The sequence below is a fragment of the Artemia sp. Qi Xiang Cuo genome, chromosome 15 (assembly GCF_049724085.1).
Source record: "Artemia sp. Qi Xiang Cuo chromosome 15, ASM4972408v1, whole genome shotgun sequence".
In the NCBI taxonomy this organism is placed as follows: domain Eukaryota; kingdom Metazoa; phylum Arthropoda; class Branchiopoda; order Anostraca; family Artemiidae; genus Artemia; species Artemia sp. Qi Xiang Cuo.
Window position 1 is genome coordinate 16,762,493 of NC_142808.1, and position 27,464 is coordinate 16,789,956.

A 27,464-nucleotide genomic window follows, 5' to 3' on the forward strand; every position below is an offset into this window, starting at 1 on the left:
AAAAAGGAACTTGATGTTCTCAATAGCTTTGAATAAGGCTCTTGGCTGATTACTGACAGTCTGGCTGAATCAATCTCTGAACTATCATCGGAAATGCTACAGCTTCTTACCATCCGTTTTCATTATGAATACACTTCCATAGCCCTAGTTCTAGATAATCTGTTTCATCAGACCAAATTTTTGAGAATCCTTGCTTTGAATTGCACCATCTATATTACTTATCGAGTTGTTAGTGATCCTAGTTCTCTGGCAGCTCTCAATAAGCAAATATACCCCGGCGCTCCCAAATTTCTACTTTCAGTGTATACTCAGGTAACAAATAAGCCCTACAGATATATTTTGCTAAATCTTAATCAGAATACACCCGAGGATCTACGTGTAGTCACTGATATTTTCGACAAAAAAACTACTGTATATCTTCCAGTGAACAGTAGAAAAGGCTATTAGTTGGCATCATGACACTAAAGAAACTACACAAACAACGGCATTTATTTTTCGCTTTAGGCACTTCAAAAGCTCCACTCAGGAAGGCCATTTTCAAACGTGGTGTTGACAATGATTTCATTAATCTAATATCAGAACTTTGTTTAAATTAAACTGAGGGCAATGTACACTGCCAGAAGGTGTTAGACAACAGACAAAGCAACATCGTTCCACTGTACGTGCCTTGGCTTGCAAAAACAAAGGAAAAAATTTAAAATAAAACGTCTCCTTCAAGCGGCCGGTAGGTTTTTTACACTTTTACTGCGAATAATTGCAGGACTTGTAAACAGTTTTCTCTAGATGGCTAAACCCTATTAATTGACGCCATTTGAACTTGTCCTCTCACCCGTGGAACATTTTGAAGACAATCTAAGCAAATTTATTAATGATGAGAATATTTCCGATGATAAAAAGATAGTTTTAATTCAAGATGCATTGCGACGTGTGGACAAACAAAGACCTTACCGTGAGTGACCCGCCGTCACAGTCACAGATCCCCTTAAACAGGAAACATCTGCTCTAGATTCTGCATTGCAATCAAAGGAGAAGGAATTGAATTCCATAGTGACATCATTTGGAAACCTTTTGCCAATGACCTATCGAGAACAAAGTAAAAGAGTATTAACATATCTCATGTTGGAAAGTGATGGTGATTATCAAGTTCAAGTCGATAGCACAGGGAAACGAATTATAATTCAGGGAAAAAGTTATAATCTAGTTGTTTTAATTTGCGATATGGTGACGAATCGTAAAGGACTTTTATCATTTGACAATAATCTATACACCTTTCTAAATACATCAAACTTCCCCAAAAGTCTTATGGGTAATAAGCAAATTCTATAGAGATTAAGAGAATATAGTCCTCTAACAACGCCAACAACACCATTTAAAAAGGAAGAAGATGAAGATTTGAATTCAATCTTGGAAAATACTAGCAGCAGCAGAAGCAATGATTTTATAACACCAACGACGGTGGCTGCTAGACAAAAGCGAAGACGTATTGATTCACCCTCCAGTGTGTAAAAGGGGAGTGGATATTACACTACGTATTTGCGTTCAAAATGGATGAAGTTTTAAAACATGTCTATGAAAATATTGGTGAAGTGGGAAGTCTAAGTTCCCCCACAACGCTTTCTAAAGTTGCCTCTGACATAGATGGCAGCACATTAAAAAATAATAAGAGTATCAAGAAAATGAACCGAGTTACGCACTGTATCGGAATCGTAGGCTTTGTGACAAACAATATTGACAAACTAAGGCCCTTTCCCCTCTGCATATAATGCAAACTGATCTTTTAACTCTAGACGTGATTCAGTAGCGTCACAATACACCCTACAAATATATTCTAGTGGCAATTAGTGTCTTTAGTCGCTATGCCTATGCCATTCTATTGTTATTAAAGAGAGGTGTTGAAGTTGGTCATGCTTTAGAAATTATTCTTGAACAGGATTGCTATAAAAAAAATTCAATCGGATCGCGGTAGCGAATTTGTTAATCCTCATGTGCAAAAGGTTCTACTGAAATGCAATACAACGCTCTATCATAGTCACAGTCCGATAAAGGCAGCATTGGCTGAACGATTGATAAGAACGATTCGTCTATTAATTTTAAGATATTGCACACTGAAACATACTGCTGCTTTTATTCATGATTTAGATAAAATCATGCAAATATACAACCAATGACCACATCGATCCCTGTCCAATATTAGCCCTCAGGAAGTTCATTGCAGTGAAAGTACATTTGATGCTTTTCTAAAGCAATTTTCCAGTAAAAAAGAAAAATTGTGAAGAAGAAGTTCAATGTGGGTGATACTGTTCGAATTAATAGAACCACCAATGTTTTTAAAAAGGGGAATTATTTATGGAGCACAGAACTTTTTAAAGTGTCCAAAATCCTAGACACTACACCCACGACATATCGACTGCGAGACACCAAAGATGATGAGATTCTCGACGGTTTTTATGAATACAAACTACAAAAAGTCGGAAACACTAGTGAAATTTATCAAATTGAAAAGATATTAAAGAGTCGTACTCGCAGAAGCAAGAGACAGTTGCTTGTTTGCTGGCTAGGATACAACTGTGAATTTGATTCTTGGGTTGCAGTTGAAGACATTAACAATGCCCAATGATTTCTATGTGACATTCATGTCCAATGTTTCCGATCCTCTCAACAATGATTTGAATAGAACAAGTGATTTTTGGACGAAACTCTCTCCCACCATCAAATTCGACGGCGCGTATGAAGTGGCTCTTGTCGACTGTATTTTCAAAAATACATATGAAATCCTGAGAAAAGATCGCAAAATATGAAATAAAAATTAGACCCTATGATTTGCCGGCACCCTCAGGTGATCAAGAACAAATTCAAAAAATCAATCGGATGAATTATCCATATATTGAATTACCATACGAAGAACTCACCTGTATGAATGATTTATGTCGTTCTACCGATAAAAGAATTTCCACTTGTAAGAAAGGAGCCTTTAATTTCAACTATTCAAAGGAGGAGGGATCTACATTACTAGATCTACATTAGTTCACCCATTGCCGATGAAAAGGTTATTCTCAATGTTAATCTAAAAGATGTTCTTGGCTTTAAGCTCAATATAATCAATAGTAAAAGTGCTGGAAACCCTAATTTTATTTTTGCTGACTACCCGCCTGCCTTCTCCATGGACACTTGTATATTTCTCTGCGCTTCATTTGTTGAAACATCCAGACTAGGCAATAGCAATGTTCCCCTCCTACGAGTTCTTGAACGAAAAACCAATCAAGAACATATTCACCATTACAATATAAAGCATCTTCAGTATATCCCCGTAAACACTTCCTATTTGGAACTCTGTCAGTTAACACTAAGAACTGAATTAGGTGATCCTCTAGCAATATCAAAAGGTTTGGCTGTGATTACATTCCATTTTAGAGCCATCGTTGTCGGTGTTCAAAAACAAACAAGATGTCTAATAGAAAAGTGGTATTCATTTGTCCTGATATTACCTGCTATGTTAATACTCTTGGCCCAAGACAACTGGGCAATGGAATGGACCATTACAAAGGTCGCTTATCAATATCAGGCTATGGTCTTGGTAGTTGGTTTGCTAAGCTGTTTTGCTCGGCACTACGTCTGGCTATAAAATATATTGTACCGGCTGCGACAGATTTTGCATCCTCTACATTATACGATTGAAGCTCTGGCAAGGATTTAAAAAAAGTGCTTCGGGAAAATCTTAGGTCCATTGCGCGAGCCCTTGGCGAACAATTGAAATCTCATCAGAATGGAAAAGGTTTAAAAAGGTCGAGAAACAGTGTACCACTCATCAGTCTCTACTCAGGTGAGAAAAGAAAGAAATGACCCCTGTCAAAGAAAAGAAGGAAATAGATGAGACGCACAAAAAACAGCAGAAGAAGAACCCCAGGAAGAGAATTGTTAGATCGAAACTAGATTTATTTTCATAGATGGTATATCTATCGTATAAGGATTCCCTACCTTCAATCAATTCATCTTTAAATCTATTCAATGCAGAATATGTTGATGTGAGTATGAAACATGGATACTATGAACAATTTTACCCACAACAACCCCTCTCCGATAATATCCGCTTTCAAATTTATTCTAATTAAGACTACTTTATGGACATGTCTTCGAAATTTATAGATTTACGAATAAAAGTCCGTAAATCCGATAATACATTGCCAATTCATGCTGATGAAATATCCTATGAAAATTGTATATTACATAATTTATTTCGTCAAATCAGTGTCTACATAAATGGCACACTGGTGAGCACAAGCAAAAATCTCTCAAATTATACAAGCTATATGCAATTCATGCTAATTACACCCAAGTCATATAAGGAGTTGAGAGGCACCTCCAATGGATATGAATATATTACTAATATTGATAGTACAGATGCACTTAAAATGCTGCAACTAGTGAATTACATCTAGTTATAAAATATATCATGAAAAATTTAATATACCCCAATGGTTACCACTCAATATTAAAGGGGATCTAAAATTGACGCTTGCTCCGTTCAATTTAACTTTACGTAAAGAACTTTCTGCCAATCGTGATGTATATCTCTCCTTCAACTCGGAAATACTACATGTACGCAAACAGCAGGTTATGAGTTCTGTTGCTTTGGCAGTCTAAAAATTGAGAGCCAGTGGAAATAATATTAAACTACTTGTTCCTCATACAATCACCAATCAACGTCATATTGCCACAGGCTCACGCACCTTCACCGACTTATCCTTTATCAATGGCGAAATTCCGTCAAAATTAGCCTTGGCATTTGTAAAACGCGCCAGTGCAATAGGATCGTTGACTGGATGCCCATATAAAATTATAAATGTCTGGGCTTTCACCTCTTGTCTGCAAAGTAAATGGAATCCCACTCTACAATCTATCTTTTTATAAATCCTATATGACATTGTATGAGTTGACCATAAAAACCCTAGATCATGATTCACAACTATTTGAAAATGGTATAACCGAAAACATGTTCGCTAAAACACATGGTATCATTGTATTGGATTTTTCTGGCACCCAGGATATGAGTATAGTACGAACGAGGAGTGTGGGTTTAGAGTGTGCCGAAACATTAGCTGAGAGTATTTTACTAATTTCGCTAAATCAATATGAAACCTGTTGGGAAATCACTCCCGAAGGCAGTGTTCTACTAGACCTTGCATCATGAACACCAGTCATATGGACCCGTACACGTCCAAATACAGATCATATTGTCTGCCCTCGGACTTTCTTGGAAAAATTCAAAGTACCAACAATACCCTAATCCTTATTAATAGCAGTGCGTCGACTGTGAATACTGGCCATTGGTTGTGCATCTTTCAATCTATGAAGACGATTGAATTTTTGATCCTCTTGGCCTACCCTATACATTCTACACTCCACACATCAGCAACTATATTGTGAGCAGTGGGAAAACTATTATTCAAAATCAGAAGAGAATGCAGGATCTGACGACTAAAAGCTGTGGTTTCCATGCGCCACAAAATTTCGTGTTCAGATGTCGCGGCTATATGCACAAGCAGTTTCTCAACATTTATGTAGACAATCCACGTCTGAACGACTTTATGGTGGAAAATATCCTCTCAGACCTGTATAATATTGATTTTAGTGTCCTACGAGTAAAGTGCTTAAAAATTTATGTGAATTTGTTTATTAATAAAGAAATTGATATACACAACAATGTCTTGATTCTTCACTTTAGATTTCTTCTTCGGTGTATTGGCAACTTTCGTGAACCACTAATGCTGGTAGATCATTTGAATTCACTGTATATTGATCTTGATTGGATGCAAAGTCATGGTCACATTTTCTACAGTATTATGTAATTTCACTCTTGTCATATCTCTTTCTATAGTCAATGATACTATTTGCATTCATATTATGAAATTCACGTGTTTCAATCTGTCTATTTGAAGCAATATCACATACAGTGTTTTCAAATGGTGAATCACATTCGGTAACTGCCAAATAAAAATCACTAGGTTTATAGTCATAATAGGCAATGTCTTCACAACGATGACGTAGAAACCAAATTGTCTTGTTACCCCAACAGTTGAATTGTAGACCAGATTCTTCCTCCCAAAATAATTTAAATCCACGACGGTACCAATCTTGTAGAAATAAGCTAAAATCACGTTTGGGGTTCTTTCCAATCATACCGGGGTAAGTATTCTCCCACTGATCACATTTGTCATAGGGGCAATTGGATAATAGATGTCCTCTAGGGTGAGAGTCACAAATCTCTTCAAGACATGAATTGCATCCTTTAATTTGTGCTGCATATCGTTTATATAATTTACAGGGATTGCATAATTTGCACTTTTCATTATAGTCATCAATAATTGTAGGATTCTCACATGATGACCGATTGCCAAGAGTGTACATGCATAGTGGACATGTATAGAACATTTTTTGGTTTCCGATGTCAACTCTCTTTTAGCTAAAACAAATTGATCCTCGTTCGATAAATTCAGAAGGGAATGGGAGAGGAGTAACTCTATGACGCTACCTCTTTCGAAGGGGAATCCATCTACATTGAATTTATCGCAATGTTTTCAAAAGCATATCCACGATATTATTCTGCTTTGTTCCGATTAATATATCAATAAATTGAGTATAAGCATTTGAGTCACATTGTAAAAGCTTCATACAATAGTCAAATGGGGGATAATCACTTTTCATTATATTGTAAAGTATTCCCTTTGGGAACATCTTCCGTTAAAGGGATAACTCGAGGAAATCGTCATCCCGAATAAAATATTTTTCTATAGCCATCAGATTTAACGTAATTATCTCTGTTTCAAACGTATACATCTCTTAATCCTAGAATTCACACTACCGATTCTAGACTGACCATGAATCGTTCTACTTAATCTAACATTCTAACAAAAGGGTGACATTTTCTATTTCGAAACAATTTTATTCTATAATTACAACAATAATATATATTACACATGCACAATTAGCAATACAGCTTATGGTCTTCGATATGCTTCACTATTGCATTTGAAGCACTTTGAAGTCTATTCACATGTGTTTTATCAACTTTTGCAGCGAAGCATAATTGATCCTCCATTTGAAATTTGCTCAAAGATATCACATATCTTGCATATACTTCATCCCATTCCAGACAAAGCCCTGATCCTCTCGTGATTTCCACCGCAATGTTTGGTGCTCTTGTATCATTGCTACACACTCCACTATCAACTTCTAATATTGTAAACATTCCACTCATTATTACAAATATATCTTAATGAGTAAAGTCAAACTGTTCTCACTCCTTGAATTCTATTCTCAAACTAATAGCAACTATAGCAAAAATACTTCCTTATATTCAATGCGATCTTGCTCCGTTAATGGATCAATACACTTAGAAACATCCCCTGATTGATCTCCAAAAAGACACGTGATCTTGTCCCGTTAGAATCGATTATCCAGCAATTGTTGTTGAACTTGTGTCTACATCCAAGAAACATCCATCAATTGTTGTTGAACTTATGTCTACATCCAAGAAACATCCAGCAATTGTTGTTGGACTTATTTCTACATCCAAGAAACATCCAGAAATTGTTGTTGAACTTATGTCTACATCCGAGAAACATCCAGCAAATGTTGTTGGACTTATGTCTACGTCCAAGAAAACAACAAATAAATTGACCAACACTCACAATCATCAAACAACCATCAACAAGCAGAACAAAACAACATCAAATAACCATGAAAAACACCAAATAACCATCAAACAGAACAAAACCATCAAATAACTATCAACAAACAGAACAAAAACATGCATAAATTATGTCCTGTTCAGAGTAATACCTAGATCCCTAGTAACGCCTTCTATAAAAACCCTATATGCCCCAGGGCATAACTTAAAACTCTTGCCCTGAGGGTTGTGGGGGAGTTTCCTCCTAAAAAACATATTTTCTATCTGAAAATCAACTACGCTGAACAAAATGGCTATCTAAAATATTGATTGGATGTGTTTGGAGAAAATATGGCCGTGAGAGGGGGGTTAGTTGCCTTCAAATCACTTGCGACTATTAAAAAGGGCACTAGCCCTTTGAATTTCCAATCGAATGAACCCTTTTTCAAGTGTCTGTGACAAAGATTTCAATAAAACCCTTATATAACCTCAGGTCATAACTTATAACCCTTACCTTGAAGACTGTGGGAGGAGTGTCCTGCTCGAAGGTATAATTTCCTGAACTTTGAACTGCGTGGAACAAGATGGCTATCTCGAAATCTTTATTGGATGTGTTTGGGGAAATAGTGGGCGAGGAAGGTGTGTTAGTTGCTTTCCAATCAATTTCGACTATTAAAACGGGCACTAGCCATTTCAATTTCCAATCGAATGAGCCCTTTTAGAAGTTTCTACGACAACGCGTTATATACAAACCTTATATGCCTCTGGGCATAATTTACAACCCTTGCTCTGAGGACTGGGGGGGGGGGGTTGACATCCTCAAAGACCTAATGTCTAGAACTTAAAACTACGTTGAATAAAATGGTTATCTCAAAATTTTGATTAGATGTGTTTGGGGAAAAGGTGTGCATGAGAGGCGGGTTAGTTGCCCTCTAATCACTTTCTACTATTTAAAAGGGCACTAGACCTTTGAATTTCCAATCGAATGAGCCTGTTTTGAAGTTTCTACGACCACGCCTTCAATAAAAAACCTTATATGCCCCCAGGAAATAACTTACAGCCCTTGCCCTAAAGGCTTGCCCTAAGGGGGACTGTCCTCAAAAACATAATTTTTATCTGGAAATCAACTACACAGAACAAAATGGCTATCTCAAAATTTTGATTGGATGTTTTTCGGGAAATAGTGGGCGTGGAAGGGGTGTTAGTCAACTTCCAATCACTTTTGACTATTAAAAAGGGCACAAGCCACTCCAATTTCCAATTAAATGAACGCTTTTCGAAGTTTCTACGATAACTTCTTCGATACGAAGTGCCCTGCTCTAAAGGAAAAAATTAATAAATAATTTATCGTGCCAACATCGTTCTTATAGGCCCCCAGGGCATAACTTAAAATCCTTGCCCTGAGGACTGTGGGGGAGTGTCCTCCTCTTTACTTAGTCCCCGTTTCTTGTCTGGTTCTCGAGTATCCCCGTTCTTTCCTTAGGCAGTGCGATCGCGCTGCCTATCATTTATGCAACAACTTTCTATATAAACCTTATATGCCCCCAGGGCATAGCTTACAACCCTTGCACTGAGGGCTCTGAGGGGCTTATAATCCTAAAGTCCTAATTTCCAGAACGTTCAACTACGTTGAACAAAATGGATGTCTCAAAATTTTGATTGGATGTGTTTTGGAATATGGTAGGCGTGAGAGGGGCGTTAGTCGCTATTCAATCACTTTCAACTATTAAAAAATGCACTAGCCTTTTGAATTTCCAATTGAATGAGCTCTTTTGAACTTTCTACGATAGCGCTTTCAATAAAAACTTCATATGCCCCAGGGCATAACTCACAACCCTTGCACTGAGGTCTCTGAGGGGGTTATCATCCTAAAAGATCTATTTTCCAGAATTTTCAACTACGTTGAACAAAATGGATATCTTAAAATTTTAATTCGATGTGATTGGGAATATGTTGGGCGTGAGAGGGGCGTTAGCCGCTACCCAATCACTTTCAGCTATAAAAAAAGGCATTACCTCTTTCAATTTCCAATTGAATGAACCCTTTTGAAGTTTCTGCGACAACGCTTTCAATAAAAACTTTATATGCCCCGAGGGCATGACTTACAACCCTTGCCCTGAGGGCTGTAGGAGGAGGGGTTGTCATCCTTAAAGACCTAATTTCCAAAACTTTCAACTACGTTGAATACAATGACTGTCTAAAAAATTTTGATTGGATGTGTTTTGGGAAAAGGTGGGCGTGAGAGGGGGGGTTAGGTGCCCTCAAATCACTTTTGACTATTAAAAAGTGTACTATCACTTTGAATTTCAAATCGAATGAGCCATTTTTCAAGTTTCTACGACAAAGATTTCATTGAAAAACTTATATGCCCACAGGGCATAACTTATAATCCTTGCCCTGAGGGTTGTGGGGGAGTGTCCTCGTCATAAATATGTTTTCTATCTGGAAATCAACTACGCTGAACAAAATGGCTATCCCAAATTTTTTTTTGGATGTATTTGGAGGAATGATGGGTGTGAGGGGGGGGGGCTAGTTGGCCTCCAATTACTTTCGAATATTAACCCTTTCAGTCACCATGTTCTCACATGAGAACATCACAGCTTCGCTTGGTCTTCTTGGACCCTGTAGGTGGCAGCGATACTCGAGTATGCGCTCCATAATAATAAGTAATGCGAAAAGACACTGGCGAAGTTTCAAACCGATGATGCTAAATTCTGATTTTTAGCAGTATTTTGAAGTTGTTGCACATCCGTACTCGAAAGAATGGATCTACCAGGTATGTTTTCATGCATTTTTTTACCAGATTTACCATGAAAATACGCGAAAAAAGGGGTTCATTTGTCCTTTTCAGTTAGTTACCCCATCTATTAAAAAGTTTACCTCGCTAGTGCGTTGGATAGATGCCGCAGATTTTTTCGAAGTAGCGTGTTCTTGGGTAAGGACAGTGTGACTTGATACTAACTTTTCTAGTTCAATAGCAGCATATATGGTACAGTCAGAGTAACATACTTTGGTTAGTATTATTTGAAAACATCAGTGATAACTTTTTCCTGTCACGTCGCTATTCTGTAAAAGCGACTCACTATCTTCTTTTCCAGGTCCATCCAATGATCGACCACGTCGAGTTCGTCACGCTGACATACTGAATGTCTTGGACGCGATCGACTCAGACCTTTCAGAGTTATCGGACCTACCAAACTCAGATGACGAAGGTGAAGATTGGGCGTCAGTAAATCTATCGCAGCCACACGATACGGATGAAGATTCATTATCGGAAGTTGAGGATGATGAGCCGCTCCTCCCCCCGCCTCCGAAAAATCGAAAACGCAGACTCGTATGGAAGAATGCGATCTTCTCGAAAGTTATCAACAATGCCGACCCGGCGCCGCCGCCACTTGGTCCCGAGGAGCCTATAGACTACTTCAAAGAATATTTTGATAGTGAATTTTATGAGTTAGCCGCCGAGATGACCAATCTTTATTCTGTACAGAAAACCGGCTCAAGTTTGGGTACAACAGCCTCTGAAATAAGAAGGTTCATAGGTATTCATATAGCGATGAGTGCTTTTAAATTCCCAAGGTATCGCATGTACTGGGGTAGTCGGACTCGGATACCTCTAATAGCAGACGCCATGAACTTCAATAGGTTTTCGCGTCTCCGAAATTTGTTTCATCTGGTAGATATCCTCTCTAAAGACCCGGAGAACACCGATCGCGTATGGAAGGTTCGTCCGGTTATAGACCGGGTCCTGAAAAAGACAGAAAGCATCGTACCTTCTGAGTATGTATCAGTCGACGAGCAAATGGTGCCGTACACCGGTGCATTGGACATAAAACAGTATATCAGGGGAAGCCAACACCGTGGGGCATAAAAATCTTTATGCTTTGTAACAGTAACGGCATCATACTCACTTTTGATGTTTACCAGGGTAAGAAAACTATCCTGACGGAAGAGCAGAAGCAGTTCGGACTGGGACCTGGAATGGTACTAGCTCTTGCTGGTCACGTCCAGCTTCGCCCGCATACGAAAATATTCTTTGACAACTTTTTTACGAGTATTCCGCTCCTTGAAGAGCTTGAACGGAAAAGTATGTATGGCACCGGCACGATCAGAGCGAATAGAGTTCTTGGCGCAAAGTTGGAATCTGATACGTCTCTGAAAAAGAAAGGAAGGGGGCGTTCCACGAGCTAGTGAGTGGAGAAGTATGTCTGATCAAGTGGATGGACTGTAGATCGGTGATAGTCGCTTCTAACATGATTGGAAGCGGCAACGTAAAAAACGTGATGAAGTGGTGTAAGAAAACGAAGACAGAGGTACAAGTGACGCAGCCGGAAGCTATTGCGGCTTATAACCTGAGTATGGGTGGGGTTGATAAGCTTGACCAGATGGTATCCTACTATAGGACCCTCATTCGATCAAAAAAATGGACTTTGAGACTCGTATTCCATTTGATCGATCTTGCTGTAGTCAACAGTTGGCTTGAATATGTCGAGATTTGCAAGGCACAGAATATGAGACAAAAGAACATTGTCGATTCGTTCACCTTCCGACTCGACATAGCAGAGACTCTCATTATGTCTGAAGACACTCCTAGAAGAAGAGGCCGACCCAGATCTCTTCCTTCAAGCGAAGAGGAGGAGAGTGATGAAGAAGACTCGGTTGCCGAAAATCGTAGGAAACGAAAACTCAAATTTCGTAGGCCCTGCTCCGCCGTGAAGAAAGATTCCTTTGCTCATTGGCCAGAAAAATTTGCCGCCCAAAACAGGTGTAAAAATGCCCCCTGTATCATGAAGACTAGGTTCATGTGTACCAAGTGCAACGTCCCACTTTGCCTGGAAGAATCGCGAAACTGTTTCGCACAGTTTCACAAACCTAAAGAAACGTAAAAGGATCATTGTCAATTCAGTTTCTCGTTTTTTGTACTATATTTGAAGTCTCAGTTTTTCATTGGTTTTATACTGTATTTGAATAAATTTGGTCACACTGTCCTTGCTCAAGTACATGGTGGAAAAGAAAGAAGACGTTCAGAAAAAAATCTGAAAAAATTCATGGTAAGTAATTATCAATCACATGGTTGACTTTCGCTACTCTCATAATTTTGACCTTCCAGGCTAAAATTCGTGACTGAAAGGGTTAAAAAGGGCACTAGCACTTTGAATTTCCATACGAATGAGCTTTTTTGAAGTTTCTACGACAACACCTTCTTTAAAAACCTTATATGCCCAAAGGGCATAACTTAAATCCCTTGCCCTGAGGGTTTTGGGGAGTGCCCTCCTCGGAAACATATTTTCTATCTGGAAATCAGCTTCGCTGAACAAAATGGCTATCTCAAAATTTTGTTTGGATGTATTTGGGGTAAGGATGGGCGTCGGGGGGGGGGCTAGTTGCCCTCCAATCACTTCCGACTATTAAAAAGGGTACTAGCCCTTTGAATTTCCAACCGAATGAGCCGGTTTTGAAGTTTCTACGACAACGCCTTCTATAAAAACCTTATATGCTCCCAGGGCATAACTTAAAACCCTTGCCCTGAGAGTTATGGGGGAGTGTCCTCCTCAAAAATATATTTTTATCTGAAAATCAACTACGCTGAATGAAAGGGCTATCTCAAAATTTTGATTGGATGTGTTTGGGGGAATGATGGGCGTTTTGGGGGGCTAGTTGCCCTTCAATCACTTTCGACTATTAAAAAGGGCACTAGCCACTCCAATTTCAAATCGAATGAGACATTTCCGAAGTTTCTACGACAACTCCTTCGATATGAAGTACCAGGGTATGGAGAAAAAACAAAACAAAAAAAACACATTTTGCCCACATCGTTCTTGATGGGCGTTTGGGGGGGGGCGGCTAGTTTCCCTCCAATCACTTTCGACTATTAAATAGGGTATTAGCCCTTCGAAAGGGTACTAGCCCTTCGAAAAAAAAATAATACATAGTACATTTTGCCAAAATCGTTCTTATATAACCTGAATGCATAACTTAAAACCTTTGCCCTGAGGGTTGTGGGGGAGTGTCCTCCTCAAAAACATATTTTCGATCTGGAAATCAACTACGCTGAACAAAAGGGTTATCTCAAAATTTTGCTTGGATGTGTTTGGGGGAATGATGGGTGTGGGGGGGGCTAGTTGCCCTCCAATCACTTTCGACTATTAAAAAGGGCACTAGCCACTCCAATTTCCAATCGAATGATCCCTTTTTGAAGTTTCCACGACAACTCCTTCGATACGAAGTGCCTGGGTATGGAGAAAAAAACACATCGTGCCACATCGTTCATTAGTTAAGCAGCGCTAGCCCGCTGCCTAAAATAATGATTGGATGTATTTGGAGAAAATATGGGCGTGAGAGGGGGGCTAGTTGCCTTCAAATCACTTTCGACTATTAAAAAGGGCCCTAGCCCTTTGAATTTTCAATAGAATGAGCCTGTTTTGAAGTCTCTACGACAGCACCTTCTATAAAAACCTTATATTCCCCCAGGGCATAACTTAAAACCCTTGCCCTGAGGGTTGTGGGGGAGTGTCTTCCTAAAAAAACATATTTTCTATCTAGAAATCAACTACACTGAACAAAATGGCTATCTAAACTATTGATTGGATGTGTTTGGAGAAAAGATGGGCGTGAGAGGGGGGTTACTTGCCTTCAAATCACTTTCGACTATTAAAAACGGCACTACCGCTTTGAATTTCCAATCGAATGAGCACTTTTTCAAGTTTCTACGACAAAGATTTCAATAAAAATATTATATAACCCCAGGGCAAAACTTATAGCCCTTACCCTGAAGACTATGGGGGGAGTGTCCTGCACAAAGGTATAATTTCCTGTACTTTGAACTGCCCCCAGGGCATAACTTAAAACCCCTGCCCTGAGGGTTGTCGGGGAGTTTCCTCCTCAAAAACATATTTTCTATCTAGAAATCGACTACGCTGAACAAAATGACTATCTCAAAATTTTGATTTGGTGTGTTTTGGGGAATGATGGTCGTGGGGGGGGGGGCTAGTTGCCTTCCAATCACTTTCGACTATTAAAATGGGCACTAGAACTCTCAATTTCCAATCAAGTGAGCCTCTTTTGAAGTTTCTACGACGACCCCCTCCATATGAAGTGCCCAGCTCTAAAGCAAAAAATAATAAATTGTACATTGTGCCAACATCGTTCATATATCCCCTCAGGGCATAACTTAAAACCCTTGCCCCAAGGGTTGTGGGGGAGTGCCCTCCTCAAAAATATATTTTCTTTCTGGAAATCAACTACGCTGAACAAAATGGCTATTTCAAAATTTTGATTGGATGTGTTTGGGGGAATGATGGGCGTGGGGGATAGTTGCCCTCCAATCACTTTCGACTATTAAAAAGGGCACTAGAACTCTTAATTACCAATCGAATGAGCCCCTTTTGAAGTTTCTACGACGACCCCTTCCATATGAAGTGCCCTGCTCTAAAGGAAAAAAATGATACATAGTACATTGTGCCCACATCGTCTTTATATGCCCTTAGGGCATAACTTAAAATCCTTTCCCCGAGGGTTGTGGGGGAGTTTCCTCCTCAAAAACATATTTTCTATCTGCAAATCAACTGCGCTGAACAAAATGGATCTCTCAAAATGTTGATCGGATGTGTTTGGGGGAAGGATGGGCGTGGGGGGGGGGAAGGCTAGTTGTCCTCCAATCCCTTTTGACTATTAAAAAGGACACTAGTCACTCCAATTTCCAATCAAATAAGCCCTTTTCGAAGTTTCTACGACAACTCCTTCGATAAGAAGTGCCTGACTGAAGAAGAAGAAAAAAAACACATTGTGCCTACATTGTTCTTTACTTAGGCAGCGCTAGCGCGCTGCCTATGATAGATACAAAAAATAATTTACTGCTTAGTGACAATTTTTTTTTATTAATTGTGTTATATGGCAAAAATTACCGTGTGATTTGTTTGAATTCTGCTTCACCTAGACATTATCTGTGCAAATATGCTGCTCAATTGACTGAATAACATACACAAAAAATAAGTTGTTTTAGTGGAACAAAAATGCAACCTTACCATTATTCCATTTACACACCTACCTACTCTCATTTGACTCCTAAGCGCTAATTTTGCCTAGCTGAAACAATCTAGCAGCTCATTTGATATGTTAGACGCACTGATTGTCATCATTTTACTTACTTCTACTTTATATTGACGCTCTAATTCCAAAGGTGTATAGGGCGTAACCACACTTCTTTAATATTTAAAATTATGATTTAAAACACTATTTTTTAAGTTCAAAATTTCTTAATATTTCATTCTCGAATCAATAAAATAAAATCGAGAACAGAAGAAAAACAGGTAGAAAAAAAAACAGAAACAGGACAGGTAAATAGTTATCATGAAAATAGCAACAGAACAGAACAGGCAAATAAAAAAAACAGGTCATCTGTTTCTGTCCTGTTTTTTTTGTATGAACAGAACAGAAACAGGTACTTTAAAAACAGAGCAGAAACAGAAAACAGAAACAGTGCCCTGCTTAGTTCTGAAGCATGAGTGTTCCAAAGACGGAAGAATATTTGCTAGATTTTTTTTTCCAGAGAAATTTCCTGCGTATTTTTTTTTTTTTTGGGTACCCGACTGACTGACCACATGTCAAACAGTAAACTGAACGAAAAATGTTTCTCAATCCGGCTTTCCAGGGCTATAATTAGAAAAAGGTTGAGATAGCTAAGACATGTTCTATGGATGAAGGAAGATATATTTCTAAAGGAAGCTCTTTTTAGCCAATTATATAGGGGTGAATGGAAAACAGGTCGTGATAGAAGGATGTTGCAAAGAATAATTTAAGGGAAACGGGAAATGATTTGGAAAGTTTAGTAGTAGTAGTTTATCTTCATAGTTAAGTATACATGATAATGGGTTAAGGTTCTTAGAGTCGTGTGATGTGGTCTAGAACCGTTCAAACGGGGACTTTGCCCTCCCCCTCCTTTGCATGGGTGCTTCGAGCCACCACTGACGAAAAGAAGTTAAAAATTAGGTGGCGGAAAAGGCTATTATTATTATTAGGTACTAGAAACGCTGCGAAGTTGGAAGCAAGTTTAAATTTGGTAAATGTGCTTGAAAAACAAAGTTGGGAAAAAAGGGAAGAAACGATTAACTGTAGGATATAAAATATTTTGCTTCAAGCTTTAAATGTTTCTGTGAGGTAGGTGACTAGAATGACATTTCATAAATTTTGAAGGATAAATTTTGAAAATCGATTTTGTGCTCTAGAAGAAATGAACATTCAACCTGGCCCCCAAGGGGGTGATGGTGCAGGTGGAAGTGGTACAGGTCAAGGACAATCATTTTTGCAAATGACCCCACAGTTTTATGGAGCTAATAATAATGCAAGTCAGAACCAAATGATAGTTCCATGGTCCCATGATGTGCCAGTAAGCTGGCAGCCAGGTTCATACAACCCAAATGCATTTTATGGTCAACAACAAATTGTCCAGCAGGTGCAAAGAGCACCAGTTCAGTTAGTGGGAAGTGGTTTTTATCCACCAAGTTACAATGTGCCAGGGATACAGCCCATTCCTTTAGCTAATAGGTACTCTGTGTTAAGTGAGGAAGGAAGTTACCCACCATTACCATCTGAGAGTGATGAAGATATGAGACCTGTCAACCCTTGTGTAGTAGAAGGGTTGGTAAAATTCTACTTTAGTTACTTTTGGCTATCTTGGAAAGGGGTTGGGTTAGGAAAATGAAACTTTCAGGGATGGATGTACATGCTAAGGTTTGTCCCGGGAAGGTACTTTGAAGTACCTACCTCCACTCATCCCCCCCCCTGTATATAATGGTAAATTACTGCACATTACTAGTTGTTTTTAACTCATATTTCATCCTATATTACTATCATAAATATAAATCACTGCTTACCTTACACAACTTCTGCTTTTAACCTTGTTCATTAAAATATATTACAAAATCCTATTTAAATCCTAAGCCATTTAATTTTCAACCCATTCCGACTTTCTTTATGGTATATGAAACCAGGTTTGTTGTGATGTCACACTTGTCTTATCAGAAACCCTTACCCTTAAGGGTAGCAGGCACATGCCAAACGACTCTGTTGATAAAACCATTTAAACTTTATTAATTAGGGAAAGGATTTGACAAGAGGGACCAGTAAAAATAACCCAATCCTTTTTAGAGGACAAATTATGTCATGGGAAGATGTTTTTGAAATTCCCCTTCCATCCAAACCTAAAATTCTACTTTAGAAGCTTTTAAAATATTTCTAAAGTACTAAAAGATAGAGTGCTAAAAACATAAGAATCGACTTCAGAGGACACGTTATATCACGGGAAGAGGTTTTTAAAATCCCCCTTCCCCCCAAACTCAAAATTTTCCAAAATTCTACTTTAGAAGCTTTTAAAATATTTCTAAAGCACTAATAGATAGAATGCTAAAAACATCAGAATCAACTTCAGAGGACAAATTATGTTACGGGAAGCTGTTTTTGAAATCCCCCTTCCCCCGAAACTCAAAATTTTCTAAAATTCTACTTTAGGAGCTTTTTAAATATTTCTAAAGCACTAAGACATAGAGCACTAAAAACATCAGAATCGACTTCAGAGGACACGTTATATCACGGGAAGAGGTTTTTAAAATGGCCCTTCCCCCCAAACTCAAAATTCTCCAAATTTTTACTTTAGAAGCTTTTTTAAAGATTTCTAAAGCGCTAAGACATAGAGCACTACAAACATCAGAATCATCTTTAGAGGACAAATTATATTAGGGGAAGATGTTTTTGAAATCCCCCTTCCCCCCAAACTCAAAATTTTCCAAAATTCTACTTTTGAAGTTTTTAAAATATTTCTAAAGCACTAATAGATAGAGTGCTAAAAACATCAGAATTGACTTCAGAGGACACGGTATATCACGGGAAGAGGCTTTGAAAATCCCCCTTCCCCCCAACTCAAAATTTTCTAAAATTCTACTTTAGAAGCTTTTTAAATATTTCCAAAGCACTAATAGATAGAGCGCTACAAATATCGGAATCGACTTCAGGGGACAAATTATGTTATGGGAAGATGTTTTTGAAATCCCCCTTCCCCCAAACTCACAATTTTCCAAAATTTTACTTTTGAAGTTTTTTAAATATTTCTAAAGCACTACGACATAGAGCGCTACAAACATCAGAATCAACTGTAGAGGATAAATTATGTTATGGGAAGATGTTTTTGAAATCCCCCTTCCCCCCAAACTCAAAACTTTCTAAAATTCTACTTTAGGAGCTTTTTAAATATTTCTAAAGCACTAAGACATAGAGCGCTAAAACATCAGAATCGACTTCAGAGGACACATTATATCAAGGGAAGAGATATTTAAAATCCCCTTTCCCCCCAAACTCAAAATTTTCCAAAATTCTACTTTAGAAGCTTTTTTTAAATATTTCTAAAGCGCTAAGACATAGAGCTCTACAAACATCACAATCATCTTGAGAGGAAAAATTATATTATGGGAAGATGTTTTTTGAAATCCCCCTTCCCCCCAAACTCAAAATTTTCCAAAATTCTAATTTAGAAGCTTTTAAAATATTTCTAAAGCACTAATAGATAGAGTGTTAAAAACATCAGAATTGACTTCAGAAGACATGGTATATCATGGGAAGAGGCTTTTAAAATCCCCCTTCCCCCCAAACTCAAAATTTTCTAAAATTCTACTTTAGAAGCTTTTTAAATATTTCCAAAGCACTAATGGATAGAGCGCTACAAATATCGGAATCAACTTCAGGGGACAAATTATGTTACGGGAAGATGTGTTTGAAATCCCCCTTCCCCCAAACACAAAGATTTAATTTAAAAGATTTTTTAAATATTTCTATAGCGCTAAGACATATATCGCTACAAACATCAGAATCAACTGTAGAGGATAAATTATGTTATGGGAAGATGTTTTTGAAATCCCCCTTCCCCCAAACTCAAAATTTTCTAAAATTCTACTGTAGGAGCTTTTTAAATATTTCTAAAGCACTAATACAGATAGCTCTACATACATCAGACTTGACTTCAGGACACGTTATATATAGGTACGATGTTTTATAAATACACTGAACCCCACCCCACATAATAGAACAAAATTATAAATGATAAGCTTTATAAGTTATTTATATTTCGATACAATCCCCAAACACAGCGGGAGAAGACAAATTATGGTTTGGGACGATGGTTTTTAAATCCCCCTTCCCCCCAAATTCAAAATTTTCCAAAATTCTAGTTTAGAAGCTTTTAAAATATTTCTAATGCACTAATAGATAGAGTGATAAAAACATCAGAATTAACTTCAGAGGACACGTTATATCACGGGAAGAGGCTTTTAAAATCCCCCTTCCCCCCAAACTCAAAATTTTCTAAAATTCTACTTTAGGAGCTTTTTAAATATTTCTAAAGCGCTAAAAGATAGAGCTCTACAAATATCGGAATCGACTTCAGGGGACAAATTATGTTACGGGAAGATGTTTTTGAAATCCCCCTTCCCCCAAACTCAAAATTTTCCAAAATTTTACTTTCGAAGTTTTTTTTAATATTTCTGAAGCGCCAAGAAATAGAGCGCTACAAACATCAGAATCCACTTTAGAGGATAAATTTTGTTATGGGAAGATGTTTTTGAAATCCCCCTTCCCCCCAAACTCAAAATTTTCTAAAATTCTACTTTAGGAGCTTTTTAAATATTTATAAAGCACTAAGACATAGAGCGCTACAAACATCAGAATCGACTTCAGAGGACAGGTTATATCACGGGAAGAGGCTTTGAAAATCCCCCGTCCCCCCAAACTCAAAATTTTCTAAAATTCTACTTTAGGAGCTTTCTAAATATTTGTAAAGTGCTAAGACATAGAGCGCTACAAACATCAGAATCAACTTTAGAGGATAATTTATGTTACAGGAAGATGTTTTTTATGTCATGGGAAGATGTTTTTGAAATACCCATTACCCAATGAAATTTCGACAAAACAACATTTTACCTTAATTTTCAGTTATCAGTTTCTTTTTCTCTGGCTTTAGTTCTGAAAATGCATTTTCAGTTATTTGAGCAGAATTTTTAGCCATATGAATGTTTTATTTCCAAAATTTAGGAAATGTATTTGCATACATTTAAAACCTTATAAGTTGGGATTGAGCAAAGTTTTGAAGCTGAAAACAAATTTGTTGTACTTTTAAACAGAAGATCTATTTTGCAAGGATCCATTGCTATAACTCACAAATTTTTAAAGGTTATTCAAAGTTTTAGAAATCCCCCTTACCATTCATCCCATTCCCCCTTCATACTCTAAAATCTGGTTAATAATTTGAAATTTGAAAAGCCTTATTTTCCACGGGGGTATTGTTTTGGGGGGAGGGGGAAAGATTTTCCATGAGGGTATTTCCCGTGGGGGGGGGGGTATTTTCTGCAGGGAGGTATTTTCCGGGGGATTTTCCAGCGGGTATTCGCCAAGAACCACAAATTTGATGGTATGAGTTTTATTAAAATCTTTTACTTTTAGGGGTTGTTTCCCCCGTTTACAAAACTCAGACAAATTTGTTAGACAGGCCATTTATCAACCAGATTTTAGAGCATTATTCCGGTACAACACATTGCAACAAAATGGTCAGCTTAGATTAGTATAAGCAGGGGCACTGCAAGCAGGTTGCTGACCACCGCCCCGCCCACCCCCTCCCCCGCTATCAAATCTTTCAACTAACCTTTGCACCCTCGAAAGAAAATTTTTATATAAGTTCCAACATTTTTTACATATTTTAAATCACGGATGTAAAAAAGAAAAGCAAAATTTTTCAACATTATAGGATTAAGCTATTTGAATGTTGTATGTGGTTACCCAACTCAAAATGTTAAGGGGTTTCCAAAAAAATTAATCAAAACGAATATAGATTATTCGGTACTTGTGCATTATAAATAACCCACCGCTATAGACTGTACAAGGAAACCAGACAAACGGGTATTTTTTAGACAAATGGATCGCAAAGCGTGATTTTTTAGCGCATTTACAATATTAAAACTGTGGTTTTTTTGGGTTAAGTGATATGAAAAGGCACCTGGGTTAGTCTATATATTTAATATATGCTCCGATTTACCCCCCATTACCTCATGTGCCCAGATATAGAAAAACTTTTATTCTAAACTCGAGTATATTAATACTATTTGATTTCATTTCATTAGCAGTAACCAAACTTAAATTCTTTTATGTATAGTGGTGGGTTATTTATAATACACAAGTACCAAATAATCTATAGTCAAATATTTACTTCTGCCCCCTCTCTCCCCCTCCCTATTTACACTTTAATAACGTCTTGTAGCTTCAAGAATGAAGATTGCTACACTAAACTATTTGGACAAAAAAATTTGAATTGCTTTAAGAACAAATGGGGTTAGATAACCCCATTTTGATTCTGATGTTTTTAGCGCTCTGTGTCTTAGTGCTTTAGAAATATTTAAAAAGCTCCTAAAGTAGAATTTTAGAAAATTTTGAGTTTGGGGGGAAGGGGGATTTCAAAAACATCTTCCCATAACATAATTTATCCTCTCCAGTTGATTCTGATGTTTTTGGCGCTCTATGTCGTAGTGCTTTAGAAATATTTAAAAAAACTTCTAAAGTAAAATTTTTTAAAATTTTGAGTTTGGGGGAAGGGGGATTTCAAAAACATCTTCCCATAACAAAATTTTTCCCCTGAAGTCGTTTCCGATATTTTTACCTCTCTATCTATTAGTGCTTTGGAAATATTTAAAAATCTCCTACAGCAGAATTTAAAATAAATGTGAGTTGTGGGGGAAGTGTGATTTTAAAAACCTCTTTTTTATATAGACCATGTCCTCATAATTTAATTATTATTTTTTTAAAGATCTATATCATATTTCCTTATAAATTTCGAATTTTATTCTAAAGTGTACTAGTGTTACTTAGTTAGTTTGGGGGGAAGTTTGATTTCAAAACCATAGTCACCTAGTATAAAGTGTATTCTCTAGCGAGTTGTGGTGTCTGTATAGCTCTATGTCTTAGCGCTTTAGACATATTTAAAAAATTTTCTAATGTAGAATTTTTTAAAATTATGAGTTTGGGGGGAAAGGGGATTTTCAATTCAACGACCCTTGATATAATTTTCCCTGAATTCATTTTGGTTTAATTTATAAAAATCATTCTGAGCTGTTTAGATATATTTTAAAAGATTCTAAATTAGAATTTTAGTAAATTTTGAGTTTGGGGGAAGGGGGATTTCAAAAACATAGCAACGTAATAGAATTTGTCCTCTGCATTTGATTCAGATGTTTTTCGCGCTCTATGTCTTAGCGCTTTAGAAATATTTAAAAAAACTTCGAAATTAAAATTTTGGAAAATTTTGAGTTTGGGGGAAGGGGAATTTCAAAAACATCTTCCCATAACATAATTTGTCCCCTGAAGTCGATTCCGATATTTGTAGAGCTCTATGTATTAGTGCTTTGGAAATATTTAAAAAGCTTCTAAAGTAGAATTTTAGAAAATTTTGAGTTTGGGGGGAAGGGGGATTTTCAAAACCTTTTCCCGTGATATACCGTGTCCTCTGAAGTCGATTCTGATGTTTTTAACACTCTATCTATTAGTGCTTTAGAAATATTTTAAAAACTTCTAAAGTAGAATTTTGGAAAATTTTGAGTTTGGGGGGAAGGGGGATTTCAAAAGCATCTTCCCATAATATAATTTGTCCTCTAAAGATGATTCTGATGTTTGTAGCGCTCTATGTCTTAGCGCTTTAGAAGTCTTTAAAAAAGCTTCTAAAGTAAAAATTTGGAAAATTTTGAGTTTGGGGGGAAGGGGGATTTTAAAAACCTCTTCCCGTTATATACCGTGTCCTCTGAAGTTTATTCTGTTGTTTGGAGCGGTCTAGTTCGTAGTTCTTTAGAAATATTTAAAAAAGCTCCTAAAGTAGAATTTTAGAAAATTTCTAGTTTGGGGGAAGGGTAATTTATAAAATCGCCTCCTATAAGATAATTTGTCCTTTGCAGTCGAGTACGTTATTTGTAGCACTTTATGTTTTAGCGCTTTAGAAATATTTTAAAAACTTCTAAAGTAGAATTTTAGAAAATTTTGAGTTTGGCGGGAAGGCGGATTTTAAAAACCTCTTCCAGTGATATAAAGTGTTCTCTGAAGTTGATTCTGATGTTTTTAGCACTCTATGTTTTAGCTCTTTAGAAATGTTTAAAAAGTTCCTAAAGTAGAATTTTAGAAAATTTTGAGTTTGGGGGGAAGGGGGATTTTAAAATCCTCTTCCCGTGATATAACGTGTCCTCTGAAGTCGATTCTGATGTTTTTAGCACTCTTTGTCTTAGCGCTTTAGAAATATTTAAAAATCATACTTAATTATAATTTTAGTAAATTTTTTGTTTTGGGTGGATGGGGATTTTAAAAACCTCTTCCCGTGATATAACGTGTCCTCTGAAGTCGATTCGGATGTTTTTAGCACTGTATCTTTTAGTACTTTAGAAATATTTTAAAAGCTTCTAAAGTAGAATTTTAAAAAATTTTGAGTTTGGGGGAAGGGTGATTTCAAAAACCTCTTCCCGTGATATAACGTGTCCTCTGAAGTCGATTCTTATGTTTTTAGCACTCTATCTTTTAGTACTTTAGAAATATTTTAAAAGCTTCTAAAGTAGAATTTTAGGTTTGGATGGAAGGGGAATTTCAAAAACATCTTCCCATGACATAATTTGTCCTCTAAAAAGGATTGGGTTATTTTTACTGGTCTCTCTTGTCAAATCCTTTCCCTAATTAATAAAGTTTAAATGGTCTTATCAACAGAGTTGTTTAGCATGTGCCTGCTACCCTTAAGGGTAAGGGTTTCTGATAAGACAAGTGTGACATCACAACAAACCTGGTTTCATATACCATAAAGAAAGTCAGAATGGGTTGAAAATTAAATGGCTTAGGATTTAAATAGGATTTTGGAATATATTTTAATGAACAAGGTTAAAAGCAGAAGTTGTGTAAGGTAAGCTGTGATTCATATTTATGATAGTAATATAGGATGAAATATGAGTTAAAAACAACTAGTAATGTGCAGTAATTTACCATTATATAGAGGGGGGGGGATGAGTGGAGGTAGGTACTTCAAAGTACCTTCCCGGGACAAACCTTAGCATGTACATCCATCCCTGAAAGTTTCATTTTCCTAACCCAACCCCTTTCCAAGATAGCCAAAAGTAACTAAAGTAGAATTTAACTGAAGGGTTGATTCAAGAAGACCTGCAAATGCCAAAACTGGGATTGAACCCCAGCCTAGGACGTAAAAGGAGAGACATTTCTCCAAATAGTGAAATTGCCCCACAACAAGCTAAGAGGCAAAATGCACACCAAAACCAATCAATACCATCTCAGAAAGTGTCCTTTAAAAGTCAAACTATTGAGATACCACAGAACAAATTATTATCTTTAATGATTGATTTTACACGAAGTGATGATCATAAACAATTGCCTGATGACTACCAAATAGTGAAATTTCCGAAAGAAGTACTGAAATCTAGAAAATTTGAATTTGAAGTAAACAGAGAAAGAGACAAAATGACAGTATACCTCATGGATGAAGAATCATCAAAAATTTTCCAACAAATAAACATTGTTGCAGGACTGAATGTTGCTGGAAGTGTTAAGCAGAGATTTAGCCGAGGGATCATAAAAGGAGTCCAACTGAGCATGACAGATGAAGAGATTCTAGAGTGTATGGAGTCACCAATTAAAGTAAAAAAAGTTCACCGGCAAAAATGGTGCAACAAAGAAACAAAAAAGCTAGCTGACAGTTACGCAATAATGGTGGTTTTTGAAAGTAATTGTCTTCCCCCAAGTGTGTTGTTTTGTGGAAGAAAAAGAGAAGTCCAGGTGTAAAACAAGAGATTATTCCAGTGCCATAAGTGTCAAAAATATGACCATAAACAGGATATTGGTTGAGCTCAAGCTCATACACGCCTAAGATGCTCAGGAAATCACTCATCTGATATGTGCCATCTCAAAAATACTGATAGTACCTCAAGGCCCAAATCATATATATGTGCTGATTGCAAAGGCAATCATTCTTCTACATCATCATTTGCTTGCCCCGTTAAAATCCAGAATAGAGAAATCCTACAAGCGGCAGAGAAAAATCACATGGGTTTTAAGAGAGCCCATGTAAACTATAGAAGCTATGCAGATGTGAAAAACAAAAAACTTACTGTGGGTACCCCTTATTTCAATCAGCGTCATAATGCAATTACAATAAATATGAAGTAAGAATTTGAACAGAATGCAGCAAAATCCCTAATAATTGGATTACTTCTAAGACCGGAAATGCTTTAATTAAGTGAACTATCATTAATAGAATGTATAAATAAATTGTGTACCCTTGTGCATGAATTGCAGCTTGGACAGCTAAACAAAGATGAAATTAGAAGTGTTTGTTTAATTAATGAGACAGCAGCCCAACAATATGGACCTTAAAATATTATCATGGAACTCACAATCAGTGAGGAATGACAAAAAAGATATTGTTGTTGAATTTTGCCATATAAACAGTATAGATATTTTATGTCTCCATGAAACCTGGCTAAAATCCTATATAAATATGAGTTTCCAGGGCTACAATATTTTGAGGAAAGACAGAATTGAAACGGGAAGAGGCAGGGTGTTGATAGGTATTAGCAAACAATACCATTACACCGACGTGCATACTGAAGTAGGTGACAGTTATGAAGAGTATGTCGAAATAGTTGGATGCAAGCACCATTTGGAAAATGGTAAAATCCTAAGTGTTATAAATGTTAACAACTCGAATGGGACAACAAAAGACATTGGTGGCATAATAAATGAACTACTTGAAAAAATACCAAATGCAGAACAGGTGGTTTTAATAGGGGATTTTAATACCCATAGTTAAGTCTGGTGTAATTGTGATTTTATTAATGCTTCAGGTAAAAGCCTTGAAGATATGTTACTGGAAAATAATATATGCTTAATTACACCAAAAGGGCTTCCAACTCGTAAAAATCCTATCACAGGAGTTTCCACCACTATAGACTTGACTTTCACTAGCCCAGATCTAGTGGCATCAGCAACTGTGTTAACCTTAGTAAATACATCTTTGTTTAGTGACCATGCCCCAATTTTATTAAATGTTTGTGATGGTCGGTTTGAGGTTTCTGATAAATTTGAGACAAAGAAGATTACTAAGTTTCAAATCAAGGAGGCAGATTGGAGAAAGTTTAAGGAACTTCTTGAACAAAAAAACACTTTGGCTGTAGTCGAGAGGCAGCAACGTCTTGATGGCAAAGTGAAGGTTTTCAAGGACAGCATAATTGACGCAGCAACAAAAGCTGTTCCACTGAAGGCTAAATATAAGGGACAAAAAAATTCATGTATATGGTGGAACAAAGATTGCGACGCAACTAAAAAGAAATATTTAAGAATAAAAAATGAGTATGAAAAAATAACAACAATATACAAATACATCGAGGAGAAAAGAGCTTATGCAGCATTTAAGAGAGCGATTTCACAAGCCAAGAAAAGGAGCTGGGACGAGTTTATTGAAAATTGGATTTCCATAAACCAGTAAGTAAGGTCTGTGTTTTCATCAAACAAATGCTAAACAATCCCCCCCCCGGGAACTCCAACCCCCCTGTAGTGTACAAAAATCAGATACTATTTACAGATCAAAATAAAGCAATTGAAGGAGCCAATTATCTTAATAAGACAATAAGAAATACTGATCCAAATGCTACAGTGGCCAGAATGATAGCTAAAGTTAAAAGAATGGCAAATCAGGATTTGCAGAGCCCCTATAATCAACCATTTTCTAATGCTG

General features: G+C 37.0%; 1 protein-coding gene across 2 annotated transcripts in view; it reads left to right on the top strand.

The window, feature by feature from the left end:
- Positions 1 to 16,709: 16,709 nt before the first annotated feature.
- Positions 16,710 to 27,464, top strand: part of LOC148943392 (translation initiation factor eIF2 assembly protein-like) — an 81,968-nt gene continuing 71,213 nt past the window's right edge. Inside the window, exon 1 of one of the 2 annotated variants that reach the window (XM_089101350.1) lies at positions 16,710 to 16,776. The gene's annotated coding sequence lies outside the window, so the exon portion shown is untranslated. Of the gene's footprint in view, positions 16,823 to 27,464 lie in introns of both variants that reach the window. The other variant, XM_089101346.1, reaches the window with a different exon arrangement.